The sequence below is a fragment of the Cannabis sativa genome, chromosome 6 (assembly GCF_029168945.1).
Source record: "Cannabis sativa cultivar Pink pepper isolate KNU-18-1 chromosome 6, ASM2916894v1, whole genome shotgun sequence".
In the NCBI taxonomy this organism is placed as follows: Eukaryota; Viridiplantae; Streptophyta; class Magnoliopsida; order Rosales; family Cannabaceae; genus Cannabis; species Cannabis sativa.
This window is the reverse complement of record NC_083606.1, coordinates 52141450-52159921: the sequence shown is the minus strand read 5'-3', so window position 1 is coordinate 52159921 and position 18472 is coordinate 52141450.

Here is an 18472-nt window from a genome sequence, read left to right as displayed (position 1 = left end):
TTAGAATTGCACTCTCAGACTTATATAGAGCATAATGTATGTTCCACGATATCAATATGCTATCTCATTTAACCATTGTTATAATATTATTGTGATTTGAAGATCCTCTATATAGATGATCTACATCGAGATGGGATTTCTTTACCGTTCTCACCCCTCAATGTATTTTGCCCCTTAAAACACTTAGCTACCTGTAAATGGTGTTTAGTGATCTAATGATTAGTCAGTTAAACAAGAGCTCATCCATTTACTTCTATTTGCTAAGCTCGAAGGGAATCATCACTTGACTTCTATACACCAGTAGAAGCTATAGATTCCATATTTATGTTCAGCACTCCCACTCAATCATGCTATCATGTTCCCAAAATATACGTATCACCCTGACCTAAAAGTAGGCTTAACTAATAAATCAAAGAACATGAATAGCATTCCTGAGTTGAGCCTAAGCATATCAGGATTTAGATTCTTTTAATCTTAAGATCAACTACTGATATTGACTTGGAAAGATATATATAACGGTAAGTTTGTAATATCTTAACTTAGTTGCAATATCGGTCCAGTCCAATGTATACTCCATACATTCGAAACTAGTATACTTTACTAATGTCCTGGAAAGAACATAACACTTACTCCAAGTGTAAGTACACATCATCGCTGATTATCACATTAGTGTAAATCTAATAACACTGATGAAACAGGGACCAAGTCTTTTGATTCATATGATCACAATCACATTCTACTGTGTTGACGATACTGTAATTGTGAATGAACATATGATCTGGATTTAACTGATTCTGTGTGTATGAATGTAATAAACATATTAAACATATTAAACCATTAGCATGTAAAATTCATGCAAACATCAATCACTTCTAATTTCTTATATTGATAACTAATCAGATTGTAAAGAGTTTTATTTAGGGCATAAAACCCAACATAAAGTACCAGCAACAGAAAGCTGACATGTCACAGTGGAAGCACAAGCATCAGCCTCAACTTGAGTCAGGGCAAACACTCGGGCAGGAGCCGGTGTATCATCTTTCTTTTGCTCTAGCCGTAGCAGCAGTGGACAACTCCTCTTCATGTGACCCACTACCCCACAGTGGAAACAAACCCTCGCCTGACACTTGCCCTGGTGACGCCTTTTACACCTCGGGCATTCAGGGAAAGTTCACCAGTTTTCGTTCCCACCTCGACGGAAACCTTGGTTACCCTGGAACCTTTTGTTTGGGCCTGCAATTGATGATTCACTAGGTCTTTTCTTGCGCTCATCGAGATCAGTACCCCTACCAGAACCAGCACCTGACGTTTCCTTCCATGAATTTCTTCTGGCAATATTTTTCTTTCGTATCTGATCTTCTGCACCCTCAGAAACTAGGGCCAGTTCAACTATCTGGGCATAAGTTCGAGCAAGCCCCGGTTGTTTAGAAGCAACAATCACATCCTGTGCGATATGTTCATCCAACCCTCGAATGAACTTTGCTTCCCTAGTAGCTTCAGTAGCCACCTCTTCTGAAGAAAACTTTGCCAGTCGATCAAACTTAGTGGCATACTCTGTCACAGTCATGCTGCCTTGAGTCAATCGTATAAACTCTTCTGCCTTTGCTGCCTGAATAGACTCATTATAATACTTCTCATAAAACAACGCCCAAAACGCTTCCAAGGTCATGTTGTTCAGGTCATGACCCTGAGACACAATCTCCCACCAAATACGGGCATCATCTCGCAACATATAAGTAGCACACCTAACTCGGTCATTATCTTCAACCCGCATAAAATCAAAAATGGATGTTATCATACTCATCCACTGCTTAGCCTTGAGTGGATCAGCACCACCCTCAAATACTGGCAGGTTTCTGTAACACCCTAACTATCTTAGGCGTATTACGTGATTTTTAAACGTACTGTGCAGCTCGATGCTAATCAACGAGGTTTATGGAAAAACGTGATTAATTAAAATTTTGCTTTTTCATTAAACTTATAAACCATTTTACAAAAAGTCTCGGGATCCCGATTTATAAAAATATTTACAAACGTTTTAACTGTTTAACTTTTACATCAAGATGAAAGTCGTCTAACGACAGTTACAAAAATCTCAGCCCTGCTGTCCCGAGGATCGTACGCTCCAGGCCTAACCGCCCCGACATGTACAATCTCATAAGCTCGCTCACGGTCCATCAGCAACAGCCTTGCCTTTACCTACACATGAACATAAACTGTGAGTCGACAGACTCAGTAAGAAAAGCATAATAATATCATACATAAAACTGACTGCCGTGTCCAACACGATACTGAGTCCCGCTACTGCCATGTCCAACATGGTACTGAGTACTACTGCCATGTCCAACATGGTACTGAGTTTGAACGTTCAGGGGACGGTACTATTGACAAGTATCCTCCTGATCGGTCGAACCGGTCATACTCCGGCTGCTGGTCATACTCCAGCCTGTACCGACGGGATAGGTCAATAGCCCTGAACCACCAACCAAGTGTCAGCCTGATCGGTCGAACCGGTCATACTCCGCCGTCGGTCATACTCCACCGTACCGACGTGACAGGGTTGGATGGTTCGAAGCCTAAATACATATCTAATGTAATCTAGCAGGCTTCCTACATGCACGCTAAACATGTAATCTACATATGCATACTGTTATACTAATCTTACCTGGATTCCGATTTCAGGTGTGCCGGTCAACCTGACTGGAACTGAAGCTGAACGGCGGATTACTGGCTCCTAAACCATAAAAATCACAACGCTATAAATGACACGCTAAATCACTTTCCGGGGACTAAAACTTGAAACTAAAAGTTTCCCTATCGATAAAAAGCATGGCAATACCCCTAAAAACCCAAAAACGAGGAAAACTAGGGTTCTGAAAAATCCCCCAACCTACAAGGTTGCCCAACCGGAATTCCGGTTCTCGGGAAATTTCGAACCCCCATCCGGAATTCCGGATGCTCAACCGGAATTCCGGTTCCTCGCAGGCAGCCAACTAAAAAATCACATAACTTGACCAATTCAATCCCAAATGGTCCCAAACTTTCCAGACCTGTTCTATATGCCCCAAATGACATTTCAAAGGCATCAAACCTACCCAGAAACCACACATGCAAAAATCACCATTGGAGCTCAAGCTTTGAGTTCCAAACTCAAGCTTGAGCAAAACCACCTAAACATGCAATCCATAAGCTTAATTCTACTTAACTAAGCCTAAAAACATCTCTGAAAACAAACAGAAACATCCAAAGAATTCACAGAAACAAAACATGGCATTTTCTCTCAAAAATCACCTATTTTAACATATAAACTAAAAGCTTTAAACAATCAATACAACATGCTTTCTTTATCACATAAACAACCCTAAACTAACATGCTTAAACTCAAAATAACAATCATATTTCAGCAGCAACAACAACAACTATCCAAGCATGCATTTCATCCATTTTCACTTAAAATTCAAGAAGAACACAAAGGGAATTTATGAGGGATCACACCTTGACTTGAATTACACAAGAATGAGTTGAAAATCACAAGCTTTAGGCAGAAAATTCCCAGCCCTAGCAGCCCAAGTCTCAGCCGAAAAGAGGGAGAAAGAGAGAGCTTTGAGTGTTTGATTTTTTTGGAAATTTCTTTTAAAAAATGACTAAGTGTAAAATGCTTGAGAAAAGAGGAATATAACTCATATTTTTCATTTATTTCAGCCAAGGAAACACTTAATTAATTATTTATTTTCCATTTCATAAAGTCACATAAGACAAAACACTAATGGGGCAAAAAGACCAATTTGCCCCTCCACCATAAAATCATGAAAATCATACTAAAGGGGTATTTTTGGGACATTCTAAATTCCCGGCCATTCCCGACATTCCCAATGTCTAAAACCCGTCCCCAAATACTAACATACTAAGTTGTGATTTCTACTGAGCCATACGCCGCGTTCCAAAATACCGGACACCGGAAATGCGAAATATAAAAGCTACTGATAACATACCCATGCATATCTGAATTCCATAAATATCAATACTAAATTATTTAAATAGCTATAAATAATTTCATGATTAACATAAATAACTGCTAATTTCCAAATTAACTAAGCGGGCTTTACAACTATTCCCCCCTTAAAAGGATTTCGTCCCCGAAATCTAACCTGAATAACTCTGGATATTGAGCTCGCATATCTGACTCAAGCTCCCAGGTGGCTTCTTCCACCCATGCGTTTCTCCAGAGAACCTTGACCAACGCTATGGTCTTATTCCGAAGGACTTTATCCTTTCTATCCAGGATCTGCACTGGCTGTTCCTCATATGACATGTCTGGCTGAAGCTGTAGACTCTCATAACTGAGTATATGAGAGGGGTCTGAAACGTATTTTCTCAACATTGAGACATGAAATACGTTGTGCACTGCTGATAAGGCTGGAGGCAATGCTAACCGATATGCCACTTGACCTATTTTCTCGAGAATCTCGAAAGGTCCAGTAAATCTAGGGCATAACTTGCCTCTTTTCCCGAAACGTTTAATCCCCTTCATCGGAGATACTCGTAAAAACACATGGTCCCCTACTCGGAACTCAACATCCCTACGTTTCGGATCTGCGTAAATCTTCTGTCTGCTCTGTGAGGCAAGCATTCTAGCTTTAATCTTTTCTATTGCCTCATTGGTCTGCTGAACTGACTCTGGACCTAGGTATTTCCTCTCCCCTGTCTCATCCCAGTGGATAGGGGATCTACATTTTCTACCGTACAACAGTTCATAGGGTGCCATCCCTATCGTACTCTGATAACTGTTGTTGTACGAAAACTCTATTAGCGGTAGATATTTACTCCATGAACCCTCAAAGTCCATAACACAGGCTCTCAGCATATCCTCCAATATCTGAATTGTCCTTTCGGACTGACCATCTGTCTGAGGATGAAATGCTGTACTGAATTTTAGCTTCGTACCCATTGCCCGTTGCAAACTCTGCCAAAATTTGGAGGTGAATTTCGGATCCCTGTCCGAAACTATAGACTTCGGTACCCCGTGAAGTCTCACTATCTCCCTGACATATAACTCTGCCAACTGATCCACTGAAAATGTCGTTCTAACCGGCAGAAAATGAGCAGATTTCGTAAATCGGTCCACCACTACCCAGATGGAATCATGCAAACCCGTGGTCCTAGGTAACCCGACCACAAAATCCATCGTAATATCCTCCCATTTCCATTCTGGTAGGGTTAGAGGCTGCAACAACCCTGCTGGTCTCTGATGTTCAGCCTTGATCTGCTGACACGTGAGGCATCTCGATACGAATTCTACCAAATTCTTCTTCATACCGCTCCACCAAAAGTACGGTTTCAAATCTTGGTACATCTTGGTGGTGCCGGGATGCAGAGAATACGGGGTAGAATGAGCCTCCTCAAAGATCTCGTTTCTCAATTCCACACTGCTCGGAACACAAACCCTGGCTTTATACAAAAGCATCCCACTATCTGACACTGAAAAGTCTTTGGCTTGACCAGCCAATACCTCATCTCGGATCTTCACTAACTCCGGATCTGTCGTCTGAGCAACCTTTATTCTTTCCAACAGATCAGATTGCAGCGTTAAGTTGTGAAGCTGACCTACCACAAACTCAATGCTGGATCTAACCATATCCTCTGCTAGCTGAGGTGAGATCTGAACCATGCTAGCTACCTGCCCGGGACCCTTTCTACTCAGGGCATCAGCCACTACATTGGCTTTTCCGGGATGATAGAGGATCTCGCAATCGTAGTCCTTCACTAATTCTAACCAACGCCTTTTTCTCATGTTCAAATCTTTCTGAGTAAAGAAATACTTGAGACTCTTATGGTCGGTATAGATCTCACACTTCTCTCCATACAGGTAATGCCGCCAAATCTTCAGTGCAAAAACCACTGTGGCCAATTCTAAATCATGAGTCGGGTATCGCTGTTCATAATCCTTTAACTGACGGGAGGCATAAGCGATAACCCGATCGGCCTGCATCAATACGCACCCCAAACCCTGTTTGGATTCGTCACAGTAGACTACAAACTTCTCCTTGTCCGAAGGCAAAGCTAGTACCGGAGCAGTAATCAATCTCTGCTTTAGCTCCTGAAAACTAGCTTCGCATTTATCTGACCAGATAAATCGCTGATTCTTCTTTGTAAGTTCGGTTAGGGGCATTGAAATTTTGGAGAACCCCTCCACGAACCTACGGTAGTACCCAGCTAATCCCAAGAAGCTTCTGATCTCTGTCACTGTCTTCGGTCTCGGCCAATCCCTGACGGATTCAATCTTCCCGGGATCCACCTTGATCCCATCTTTACTCACTATGTGCCCTAGGAAGGACACCTGAGACAACCAGAACTCACATTTCTTGAACTTGGGGTAGAGTCTATGTTCTCGAAGTCGTTGCAGTACCATCTGAAGATGTAACTCATGCTCCTCTTCTGATTGAGAGTACACGAGGATGTCGTCGATAAACACAATCACACAGGTATCGAGGAAATCCTTGAATACTCTATTCATCAGGTCCATGAATGCTGCAGGAGCATTGGTTAGTCCGAATGACATAACCAGAAACTCGTAGTGTCCATACCTAGTGCGGAAAGCCGTCTTTGGAATGTCCTCCTCTCGGATTCTCAACTGATGATAACCCGAACGGAGATCAATCTTAGAAAAGACCGTCTTCCCCTGAAGCTGATCGAACAAGTCATCGATCCTAGGTAATGGATATTTATTCTTCACCATCAGCTTGTTCAACTCTCTGTAGTCGATGCACATCCTCATAGATCCATCCTTCTTCTTCACGAACAAAACCGGGGCTCCCCAAGGTGACACACTGGGCCGAATGAACCCTATGTCAAGCAACCCCTGGAGCTGAATCTTTAACTCCTTAAGTTCAGCTGGAGCCATCCTATACGGGGCTTTGGAAACCGGATCCACCCCTGGTGCCAAGTCAATCACGAAGTCAATCTCCTGTTGAGGTGGTAACCCTGGAAGTTCTTCGGGAAAAACGTCCAAAAATTCCCGAACCACTCTGATGTCCTCTGGCCGAATGGTGTCTGGCCGAGTGGTGTCCACCACCACGGCCAGAAACCCTAAGCACCCACCGTGCAATAATTCTCTCGCTGACATCGCCGAGATCACCGGGATCCGAGATCCCTGAACCGAACCCACAAATACGAACGGTTCTTCACTTTCTGGTTGGAAGACCACCATCTTCCTCTTACAGTCAATGCTCGCCGAATATTTAGATAGGAAATCCATTCCTAAAATAATATCGAATTCGACTAAGCTCATCTCTATCAGATCAGCGCTTAACTCTCTACCATCTATCCTGATCGGCATAGACCTAATCCACCTATTGGAGATAACCAATTCTCCGCTGTGTAATGTGGTTCCAAACCCCGATTCATATCTATCAAAGGGTCTACCCAACTTACTAAAGACTCGGCCGCCACATAAGAGTGTGTAGCCCCGTAATCAAACAAAGACCTTTGAATAAAGCGAGTTGTTAATGAAAAGCCGACTGTAACAACCGATGGGCCGGCATCCGCATCGGCTGCGTGATAGCGAACACCCTGGCTGGAGTGGGTATCGCTGGAGCTCTCGGTGCCTCTGGCCGGAGCTGGGGACATTCCCTCTTGAAGTGCCCGGGCATGCCACAATGAAAACATCCCTGCCCCTTGCACTCACCCCGATGATGCCTCTTGCAACTAGGGCACTCAGGATAGGAGGATCGGGTCTCATTACCACCAGGACGACTCCTCCGTTCGGTTCCCCGAACCTCTTGTTCTGACTCGAGCCGCCGGAAGCAGTGGGTGCCCTCTTCCTCTGATCAATGGCCGAACCACTACTCCCCCTGCTAAAGCCTGATGCAGGAGGGGTAGGAGCCCCGCCACCAACCGGAGTACTGACTGAATCTGACATGCACCCCACTGCGCCCTCAGCTCGCAGTGCCTTCTCCACCATATGAGCATAGGTGGTGCTGTCGTCGGTGGTAATCATCAGGTCATGCCTGATCTTGGGATTCAACCCGTCCAGATACTTCTCCTTTCTGCTGAAGTCGGTCGGCACAATTCCCGAGGCTAACCTCGCCAACCGGTCAAACTGAGTAGTATACTCAGTGACGCTCATGTTCTCCCGCTGGGTCAGGTGAACGAACTCTTTCCTCTTGGCGCTTCTGACCGCCTCATTATAGTATTTCGCGTTGAAGAGTTCCTGAAACCTTTCCCAGGTCATGGTGGTGACATCGTGAATCTGAGACACCATGTCCCACCATACCAGGGCATCCTCCTGGAACTGAAATGTGGCGCACACCACTCTGTCATTACCGGTGACACCCATGAAATTCAGAATTCTGGTAATCACCGTCAGCCACTGCTCGGCTTTCGATACATCTGGACCTCCCAGGAATACCGGAGGTGCTTGCTTCCGGAACCGCTCATATAAAGGTTCCAATCTGTGGGCCGCCACCACTATCTCGGCCTGGGCAGCAGGGGCAGGTGCCACTGGTACTATAGGCACTGGAACTGCAGGAGCACCCTGCTGTCTCAACCTCTGGATCTCGAGGTCTTGTTCTTCGATCCGGGCTTGCATCTCCGCAAACCGTAACTCCCAATTCGGGGCTCCCTGATCGGCTGGGGGAGCCTGGGCAGCCTGTGGCGGGTTCTCATCACCCCGGCCACGAGCCCTGCCTCGGGGACCTCTGCCTCGGCCCCTAGCAGGTGGGGGAAACTGAGCTCCCTGTCCCTGATTCGACCCCACGGAGTTGCCCTGACTCCTGGTAGTCCGCCTGGCGTCCATCTAGTTAGAACCGCCTGCGAAACCAAGAGTTGGCATATCAGGTCGTATTCAAGGCGAGCTTACTAATGCCGCTTAATTTGGAAATTAGAAATGAAACATGCGCCTATTCTACTATCAGGCTACTAACATGCTTCCTAACAGGCTTTTCTTTTTCATAACTGAATAAAATAAACTACTAAAGCAATAAAGGCTTACTGAACCGTGAACCGAGCTAACTGCTGATGATGATTGTACATGTCGTGACGATCTTCGGAAGACAACCTGGCGGCTCTGATACCAAAGTGTAACACCCTAACTATCTTAGGCGTATTACGTGATTTTTAAACGTACTGTGCAGCTCGATGCTAATCAACGAGGTTTATGGAAAAACGTGATTAATTAAAATTTTGCTTTTTCATTAAACTTATAAACCATTTTACAAAAAGTCTCGGGATCCCGATTTATAAAAATATTTACAAACGTTTTAACTGTTTAACTTTTACATCAAGATGAAAGTCGTCTAACGACAGTTACAAAAATCTCAGCCGTCGTCCCGAGGATCGTACGCTCCAGGCCTAACCGCCCCGACATGTACAATCTCATAAGCTCGCTCACGGTCCATCGCCATGACCTTGCCTTTACCTACACATGAACATAAACCGTGAGTCGACGGACTCGCAAGAAAAGCATAATAATATCATACATAAAACTGACTGCCGTGTCCAACACGATACTGAGTCCCGCTACTGCCATGTCCAACATGGTACTCAGCACTACTGCCATGTCCAACATGGTACTGAGTTTGAACGTTCAGGGGACGGTACTATTGACAAGTATCCTCCTGATCGGTCGAACCGGTCATACTCCGGCTGCTGGTCATACTCCAGCCTGTACCGACGGGATAGGTCAATAGCCCTGAACCACCAACCAAGTGTCGACTGATCGGCCGAACCGGCCATACTCCGTCATTGGTCATACTCCAAATTCGTACCGACGTGACGGGGTTGGATGGTTCGAAGCCTAAATACATATCTAATGTAATCTAGCAAGCTTCCTACATGCACGCTAAACATGTAATCTACATATGCATACCGTTATACTAATCTTACCCGGATTCCGATTTCGTGTGTGCGTCAACCCGACCGGAATCGAAGCTGAACGGCGGATTACTGGCTCCTAAACCATAAAAATCACAACGCTATAAATGACACGCTAAATCACTTTCCGGGGACTAAAACTTGAAACTAAAAGTTTCCCTATCGATAAAAAGCATGGCAATACCCCTAAAAACCCAAAAACGAGGAAAACTAGGGTTCTGAAAAATCCCCCAACCGGCAGACCGGTTGCCCAACCGGAATTCCGGTTCTGGGAAATTCTGAACCCCCATCCGGAATTCCGGATGCTCAACCGGAATTCCGGTTCCTCGCAGGCAGCCAACTAAAAAATCACATAACTTGACCAATTCAATCCCAAATGGTCCCAAACTTTCCAGACCTGTTCTATATGCCCCAAATGACATTTCAAAGGCATCAAACCTACCCAGAAACCACACATGCAAAAATCACCATTGGAGCTCAAGCTTTGAGTTCCAAACTCAAGCTTGAGCAAAACCACCTAAACATGCAATCCATAAGCTTAATTCTACTTAACTAAGCCTAAAAACATCTCTGAAAACAAACAGAAACATCCAGCAATTCACAGAAACAAAACATGGCATTTTCTCTCAAAAATCACCTATTTTAACATATAAACTAAAAGCTTTAAACAATCAATACAACATGCTTTCTTTATCACATAAACAACCCTAAACTAACATGCTTAAACTCAAAATAACAATCATATTTCAGCAGCAACAACAACAACTATCCAAGCATGCATTTCATCCATTTTCACTTAAAATTCAAGAAGAACACAAAGGGAATTTATGAGGGATCACACCTTGACTTGAATTACACAAGAATGAGTTGAAAATCACAAGCTTTAGGCAGAAAATTCCCAGCCCTAGCAGCCCAAGTCTCAGCCGAAAAGAGGGAGAAAGAGAGAGCTTTGAGTGTTTGATTTTTTTGGAAATTTCTTTTAAAAAAAAGACTAAGTGTAAAATGCTTGAGAAAAGAGGAATATAACTCATATTTTTCATTTATTTCAGCCAAGGAAACACTTAATTAATTATTTATTTTCCATTTCATAAAGTCACATAAGACAAAACACTAATGGGGCAAAAAGACCAATTTGCCCCTCCACCATAAAATCATGAAAATGATACTAAAGGGGTATTTTTGGGACATTCTAAATTCCCGGCCATTTCCGACATTCCCAATGTCTAAAACCCGTCCCCAAATACTAACATACTAAGTTGTGATTTCTACTGAGCCATACGCCGCGTTCCAAAATACCGGACACCGGAAATGCGAAATATAAAAGCTACTGATAACATACCCATGCATATCTGAATTCCATAAATATCAATACTAAATTATTTAAATAGCTATAAATAATTTCATGATTAACATAAATAACTGCTAATTTCCAAATTAACTAAGCGGGCTTTACAGTTTCGCTTCCTGAACCGCTCATACAATGGTTCCAAACGATTCCCTGCATCCGGTGGCACTACCACAGGTTCCGGAGGATCAGGATTAGGGTTTAGAGCAGGTTGAGCTCGCTGCTCTCTCAATTCTCTAATTTGCTCACCCTGCTGCTGGATAGTCTCATGCATTGCAGTGTATAACTCTTCCCAGTTTGGTGGGAGTGGAGGGTTCTCGCCCTCACCAGCAGCCCCGAGCCCAGCTAGCTCGCGGTTACCCCTACCAGTCCGCCTCGGGTGCATAATCTATACACCTGCCGTCACATTCCAAGTAATAACAATACTGATAAGTATTTCCACATATCATAGTCCTTCCACACAATTCAGATAATCAGGCAGTCAGAATATTAACAAACTATCTTTTAACTAAAAGCTTACTGAACCATGAGTCGATCAAGTCCTTGCAGCCAATGTACATATCAAACCAGTCTTCAGGATCTAAAAACCTTGGCGCTCTGATACCATGTTGTAACGCCCTGTCCAACAGGGACGCCACGTGTGTGTGCAACAAACTGGTTTAATAGTGTTTTTACAACATAAACTTTGTAATCCCAAAATACTTTCAAAATAGAGCATCCTGTTTACTAGGTCATGCCACTGCGGCTGATATGTACATTGCTGCTACGACCTCGCACTCATGGCTGCTCAACTTTAGCTTTCCCTTTACCTGCATCATAAAGCACCTGTGAGTCACAAAGACTCAGCAAGAAAAGTGAAATAAACAATAACTGATAATAACCATCAATTTAAATATCATATTAACACGCTTACACATTTACACATTATCATAATCACACGATTCTAGTACTTTATAAAGTACCCCTTTTACCACTCGTTAACTAAGAGCTAAATATGTCACTATCGTTGCCCGGTGAAGCAAACGATAAGTAAGAAACCTAACTGCGGTTTCAAGAGTAATTACTCATAACGGTATTAACCGTTTTCACCCTAGGTCATAACTGTTGGAAATTATTTTACCAAGATCTAAATTTACTAACAAGTATGTTTCATTAACATCCTAATATGAATTCTAAAACAATGAAATAAACACATATAAAGTTTAGGAAACCTTACATTGGGTGCAGCGGAATATAATGACTTCTTCCGTTCAGATCTCTAGCCCTTGATTCCTTTCTGTAGCAGGGCATTATCAAGATCTGAACCTAGATCTCTTTCTCTCATTCCTTGACGCTGATTCTCCTTCTTGTTGATTGGATTCTTCACAATCTTCCACACTATGATTGAGATACCAGTTGATGTGTGTGGGCACTCACTCATTCACTCAAGGTTCAAAAATTTAGAAGAAGAAAATAGAAGGGAAGTGGTTCGGCCTAATAGAGAGAAGCTCAGGAAATTTTTTTTGAAAGTGAAATTTTATCAAACTGTTAAGTGTGAGCCATCACTATCTATTTATAGGTAACAACCTAGGTTTAGGTTAGATTTATTTGGCATTAAAATAACAGAAAAATAAATGGTAATTGCTTAGTGTGGCCGACCATAGGATGTGGATTGGGCCCCACTTTGCAATTTTGCCATTTTGTCATTTTTCCATCCTATTTTCTCAAAAACGCCAATTTTCTAATTTAACCACTTAAATGCCAATTCTAATTATTTAATAACTAAAAATTAATTATTAAATAATATTGTCATTTAATATATTTATTAATTAGACATATAAAGTCTCTTAATTAACAAATAAAACCTAGAATCTCTTTTCTTCACAATTTTGCCCTTGCTTAGTGAAAATTCATAAACTAGACATAGTCTAATTTCAGAATTATAATTGATTAATTAAAATCAATTAACTGAGTCTTACACGCAGTATGGTCTAACCTAGTATGGGGACCATGGGCCTATATAACCGAGCTTCCAATAAGCAGATCAAGAATTTACCAAGTAAATCCACTAACTTATTAATTCCTTGTTGAATCCACGCATAGAACTTAGAATTGCACTCTCGGTCATATAGAACACTTTATATGTTCCACGATATAGATACGCTATTAATTATCCACTGTTATAATCCTAATTTGATCAATGATCCTCTAATAGATGATCTACATTGTATAGGGACTAAATTACCGTTACACCCTTCAATGTATTTTATCCTTAAAACACTTAGCTCCGTATAAATGATATTTCAGCGAAGTGAAATGAGTACTCAACCATTTATCTCTATTTTGCCAAGCTCGAAAGAAATCATCGTTTCACTTTTAAATACCTATAGAAGTTATAGATTCCATATCTATGTTTTGCGCTCCCACTCAATTGTACTACCGTGTTCCCAAAATGTACATATCACCCTGACCCAAAAGTAGGCTTAACTAAAAAATCAAAGAACACGAATAACACTCTTGAGACCGAACCTAATCATATCAGGATTAAGATCATTTGATCTAGGATCAACTAGGTGATATTGAATTCAATAGATATTACGATAAATTTAACATGTCTAATCAAAGTTCAATATCGGTCCCTTCCAATGTATACTCCATACATCCGATACTGGTGAACTTTACCAATGCCCTAGAAAGGACATAACCCTTATCCAAGGTGTAAGCATACCTATCGGTGATTACCATGCCAGTCTAAATCCAGCTAACTGCCAAATCAGGGAATTAAACTTTCGAACATATAATCAAGATTATATTCCACTGTGTTGACAACACTATGATCATTAACAAATACATATGTTCTGGACTTAATAGAATTTATACATTAAATAATCATGAAATAAATATTGTGAACCATGCAACATAAAATGTTATTTCTGATCTTTATTAGTAAGTAAATCTGATTATATTGAAATGGGTTTTATTTAGGGCACAAAACCCAACAAACTCCCACTTGCACTAATATAAAACAAAAAAGTGCATTTCAAATAATCTCAACACCTTGATATACAAATCAAGTGTAGTATGTAGTATACTCTCCGTAATAGGATCTGACAGGTTGTATTCAACACAACCTTTCCTCCACCATTACATTTCCTTAATCACAAAATCCTTGATATTGTGAAATTCATCTCTATATGTCTACTCTCTTGGGATACTGGACTCTTTACTATTGGCAACTACTTTTGTGTTAGTCAGGAAATAATACTAGTAATTAAGACATGTTGGAACAGTGCCAAAAATACATAAAACTTTCCTTAGACTGAATAAGTACCTTTCGTGCAACTTTAACATTCAGTCTCTCTTTGGTAAACTTAGAGACTTCAAATAGGTTTTTACACTTCTCCAAAATCACTACTCCACCCCCAGAGTAATCACCATCTCATCAGCAGACTTTCTAGCACTAAGGCAAGTCTAGAAATCTTATGTGGTGTAGTCTAAGAGTATTAAATACACCCTTTATTGACTAACATATAGTTCCTCTTCTTAATCTTAAGATTTACTTGATTGTCTTCCAATGTCCCTTTCCAGGATTAATCTGATATCTACTCATTACTCCCACTCAACAACAGGTGTCTGGTCTAAGACATACTAAAGCATATTTGAGACCTCTCACTGTTGATTCAAGGAATTCTTTCATGGCTTTATCTTTTCTGGAATAGTTGAGACTTTTCCTTGGATAAATAAAATCTATGTCTAGAAGTCAAGAAGCTTCTATAGATTGCCATTAGAAAAGAAAATGCTTCAGCATCTTACTAACGTAAGTTGCTTGCACTAGAGTAAGTAAATTACCAGTTATACCATGAGCCATAGGTTTAGACAACAAACCTATAATACTAGGAACAGGAAGTTTTGTTAAGTCCATTGAATAGACTTACAAACAAAAATTTCCTTTCTTGTCCTTGTAATAGAAAACTTTTGGTTATTCCACATGAATGGTTTTAACCATAGTTCTCTTGGCTTTACTTCTTAGTTTCTTATTTTGACAATCCATTACTTGTTTAAACTCACAATGAATTTTAATCACTAGTGTCTTCCAAGTCATAATAGCGTGAGTTCCTTGAAACTCTCCCACTACGACAAGGTACCGTGAATTATGTCTAAGAAAACTAAATTGTATAGACCTCTTCGGTTGTGTCAAGACAACAGAGGCAGTGGGACCATCTTATAAGAATAAGATGATAGAACACTTATGGAATCAAGAAAAATATCTCCTTTACTTTGCTACTTTGTTTTCAGACTTAGTCATTTTCTTAGAAAAGTAGTATTTGTTTAAACAAACACTTTCTTATCTAATGACTATGGGATGGTCCACCCCTAATCACATAGAATAGCTAACAAACATGCAAACCTTGGTTAACAGTTCTAGCCTTTCTTAAGATTATGATTTGGTCATCCATGAATCTAATAATGGTTTACACTAAGTACCCAACCATTTGATCATTCTGAAATTTTTCCTATCACTACGGTATATCTCTAGAAGAAATTAGGCAACTACTAGTAACTAATCATCAATATGAAAATTAAATTTCTGGGGAGGTAAGTTTGGATATAATTCAAAAATCAACTTAATGATCTTTGAACTGCATATCTATTAACTATTTCTCCACCCCTATCAGTTCGCATGATCTTTAACCACTTACCTTAATGGCTTTCACCATTGCTAGAAATTCATGAAAATTTTCAAACATTTCAAATTTCTTTGCATAAGGTAAAATCTAGAGTGATCATCTTAAGAATATAACGAAAACTCATGTCCACCCCTGAATGTACATCCATCTACGAATGAGATGATTATACTTTCAGTGGATATAGGCATAATGACTCATTGCAGAGAATGATCTTGTCAAAACCACTATGAATAAGATTCAAATGCCATAGATTTATAAAATGTGGTTATGTCTTTTGATGACTTTGGTCTAGCTACATCAAAGAGTTCTTAGAATAGTGTAAGTTGATCTTGGTCACAGAATACTAAACTCATATTCCATACTTAATATACAGTTTGAATCCATTGATAGAAGATGGATATTAAACACATGTGAAAGTGTAACTGTATTGTTTTCTGGAAATAGAAATATAAAATCTCTATTTAGAATCTAAAATTTATAGTCAAAGACTTAAATTTATACCAAATATAAGGAGTAATTCTTCTTTCTTGGACCACCACTACTAATTTAACTCCAAGTTTTCCTAAAACAAGAATATACAAGTAGGAGATTTCTAAGATTGAGAATTTAAGCTAATTCGAAATGAATAAGCTAAGAGGAATAAGGATAATTTTGAATTTAAAATAAGAATCCAACGATGTCCCGATTACCGAGAGCAAAGTTATTCTTACTTTATATAATCTTATTGTTTCATATTGTAAATACTAGTCTAAGGTGTCATCAATTGATGAACAGCTAGATGGTGCATTTACAATATTTATCTATCGAGATCTAACACTATTATGTTTGTTTAATGGATGACAATCCATTAGGGATTTGTCCCATTAAAACAACAAGCCAAGTTAGACCAACAATGAAGATTTGAAATTAAACTACAATTAATAACAGAAAATAACATGGTTCAATATAAATTCACACACAATTCAGAAATTATTAAACATATAGCAAGTAGGAATGACAAGCGAAAATACTAAAACATACAATCCTAAATAATTTCCAAGGTCTTCAACAAACTGATATCAGTGTCCCGTTTAGGCGAGAGTCAAAGATACCATCCATTGAATAGAGTTGTCAGCTCATCTAAAATGATAAACATTCTAGCAACCTTTTATTCGATCAAGATCAGAATTCAGCGTTGTCCCGTTTAGGCGAGAGTCAAGGCCATTCTATCTTCTGAGCTTCCACCATTGTTTCATACTCTTGTAAGTCTATTAAAGTCGCCACCATTAGGGTGATCCTCTTTACTAAAATAAACACTTACAAATAGTACTTATCTTTCGAGATTCTACGGCGTTATATTGCTAATGAACGTTCCTCCATTAGGGAGGATTACTCACTAAAACAAGAACTATGTAGAACCAAAAATGGAGATCGAATGTCCTAATAATAATAAAGCTCATTATTTAAAGTGTATTTTCTTCTAATATTTATTTTAATCAATTTATTTTAAATATATATTTATTTAATTAAAATTTCAAAATTTAGAATGAAATTCTAAATATAAATTTTTAATTTAATATTTATAAAATTATACTTGGATGGATATGAAAATAAAATGAATTATTTCCATTTTAGTAATAATTTCCAATAAATATTTAGAAAATTATTCAAATTAAGTTGTTTCAAAACTAATTTAAATTAATTTACAACTCAAATTTAATTTTCTATAAATATATATTGCATTTCAAAAAATTGAAGTATATAAGAATACAATTTTCGAAATTGCTCTAAAATAAAATAAAATAAATCCTGAAAAAATTATTCAATTTTATGTTGTCCCAAAATTAATTAATAAAAATTAATTTTCAACAAAAAATATAATTTTCGTATTTAATTAAATATTAAGAAAATTTCAAATATTTAAGTATCATAATGAAAATCAACTTAAATATTAATTTTCTATTTAATTAAATATCACTAGAAAAATACTTCAAGCAAAACGGATAATATTTATCTAGACTTTCTGTAATGACCGCTTTAGTAAATTGGATTAGTAAAGGCAATTAGTACTAATTTTTATTATTTTATTATTAATTATGAATTTATTTAATTGTGGACCACAATAATTAGAAATAAATATTAGAGTTATAATTTCTCAATTCCGGAGATTTTATTAAACTCTAGGGGTATTAATTAGCTTAAACGTGAAATATGCAATTTTTATAATTTTTGCTCGGTGAAAACGGAAAATGCGATGAATGGCTAGTTTGATCACATGGGTAAGTTTGGAACGTTATTTCTTAGTGGAAAATATTTTCGAGAAAATAAAATATCAAAATTGAGCGGGGTTATGGATTTTGAACATTTTACCCCTAGCTTTAGGAAAAACCTTAGTTTTGGGTTAATGGCATTTTCGACATTTGGGTAAATGGGGAAATAGGTGGCTACCCTAGCTTAGTCACACCTAGCTAGATTAATTTTAGCAAAGAAATTAATTAGTTTCATCTTATCCCATTTAGTTAATTAGAGAGAAAATACCAAATTCAAGAGAAATTCCTTCTCTTTCTCTCTTTCCCTTGGAGCTGCACCAAACCAAGGAGGAAACCAGCTG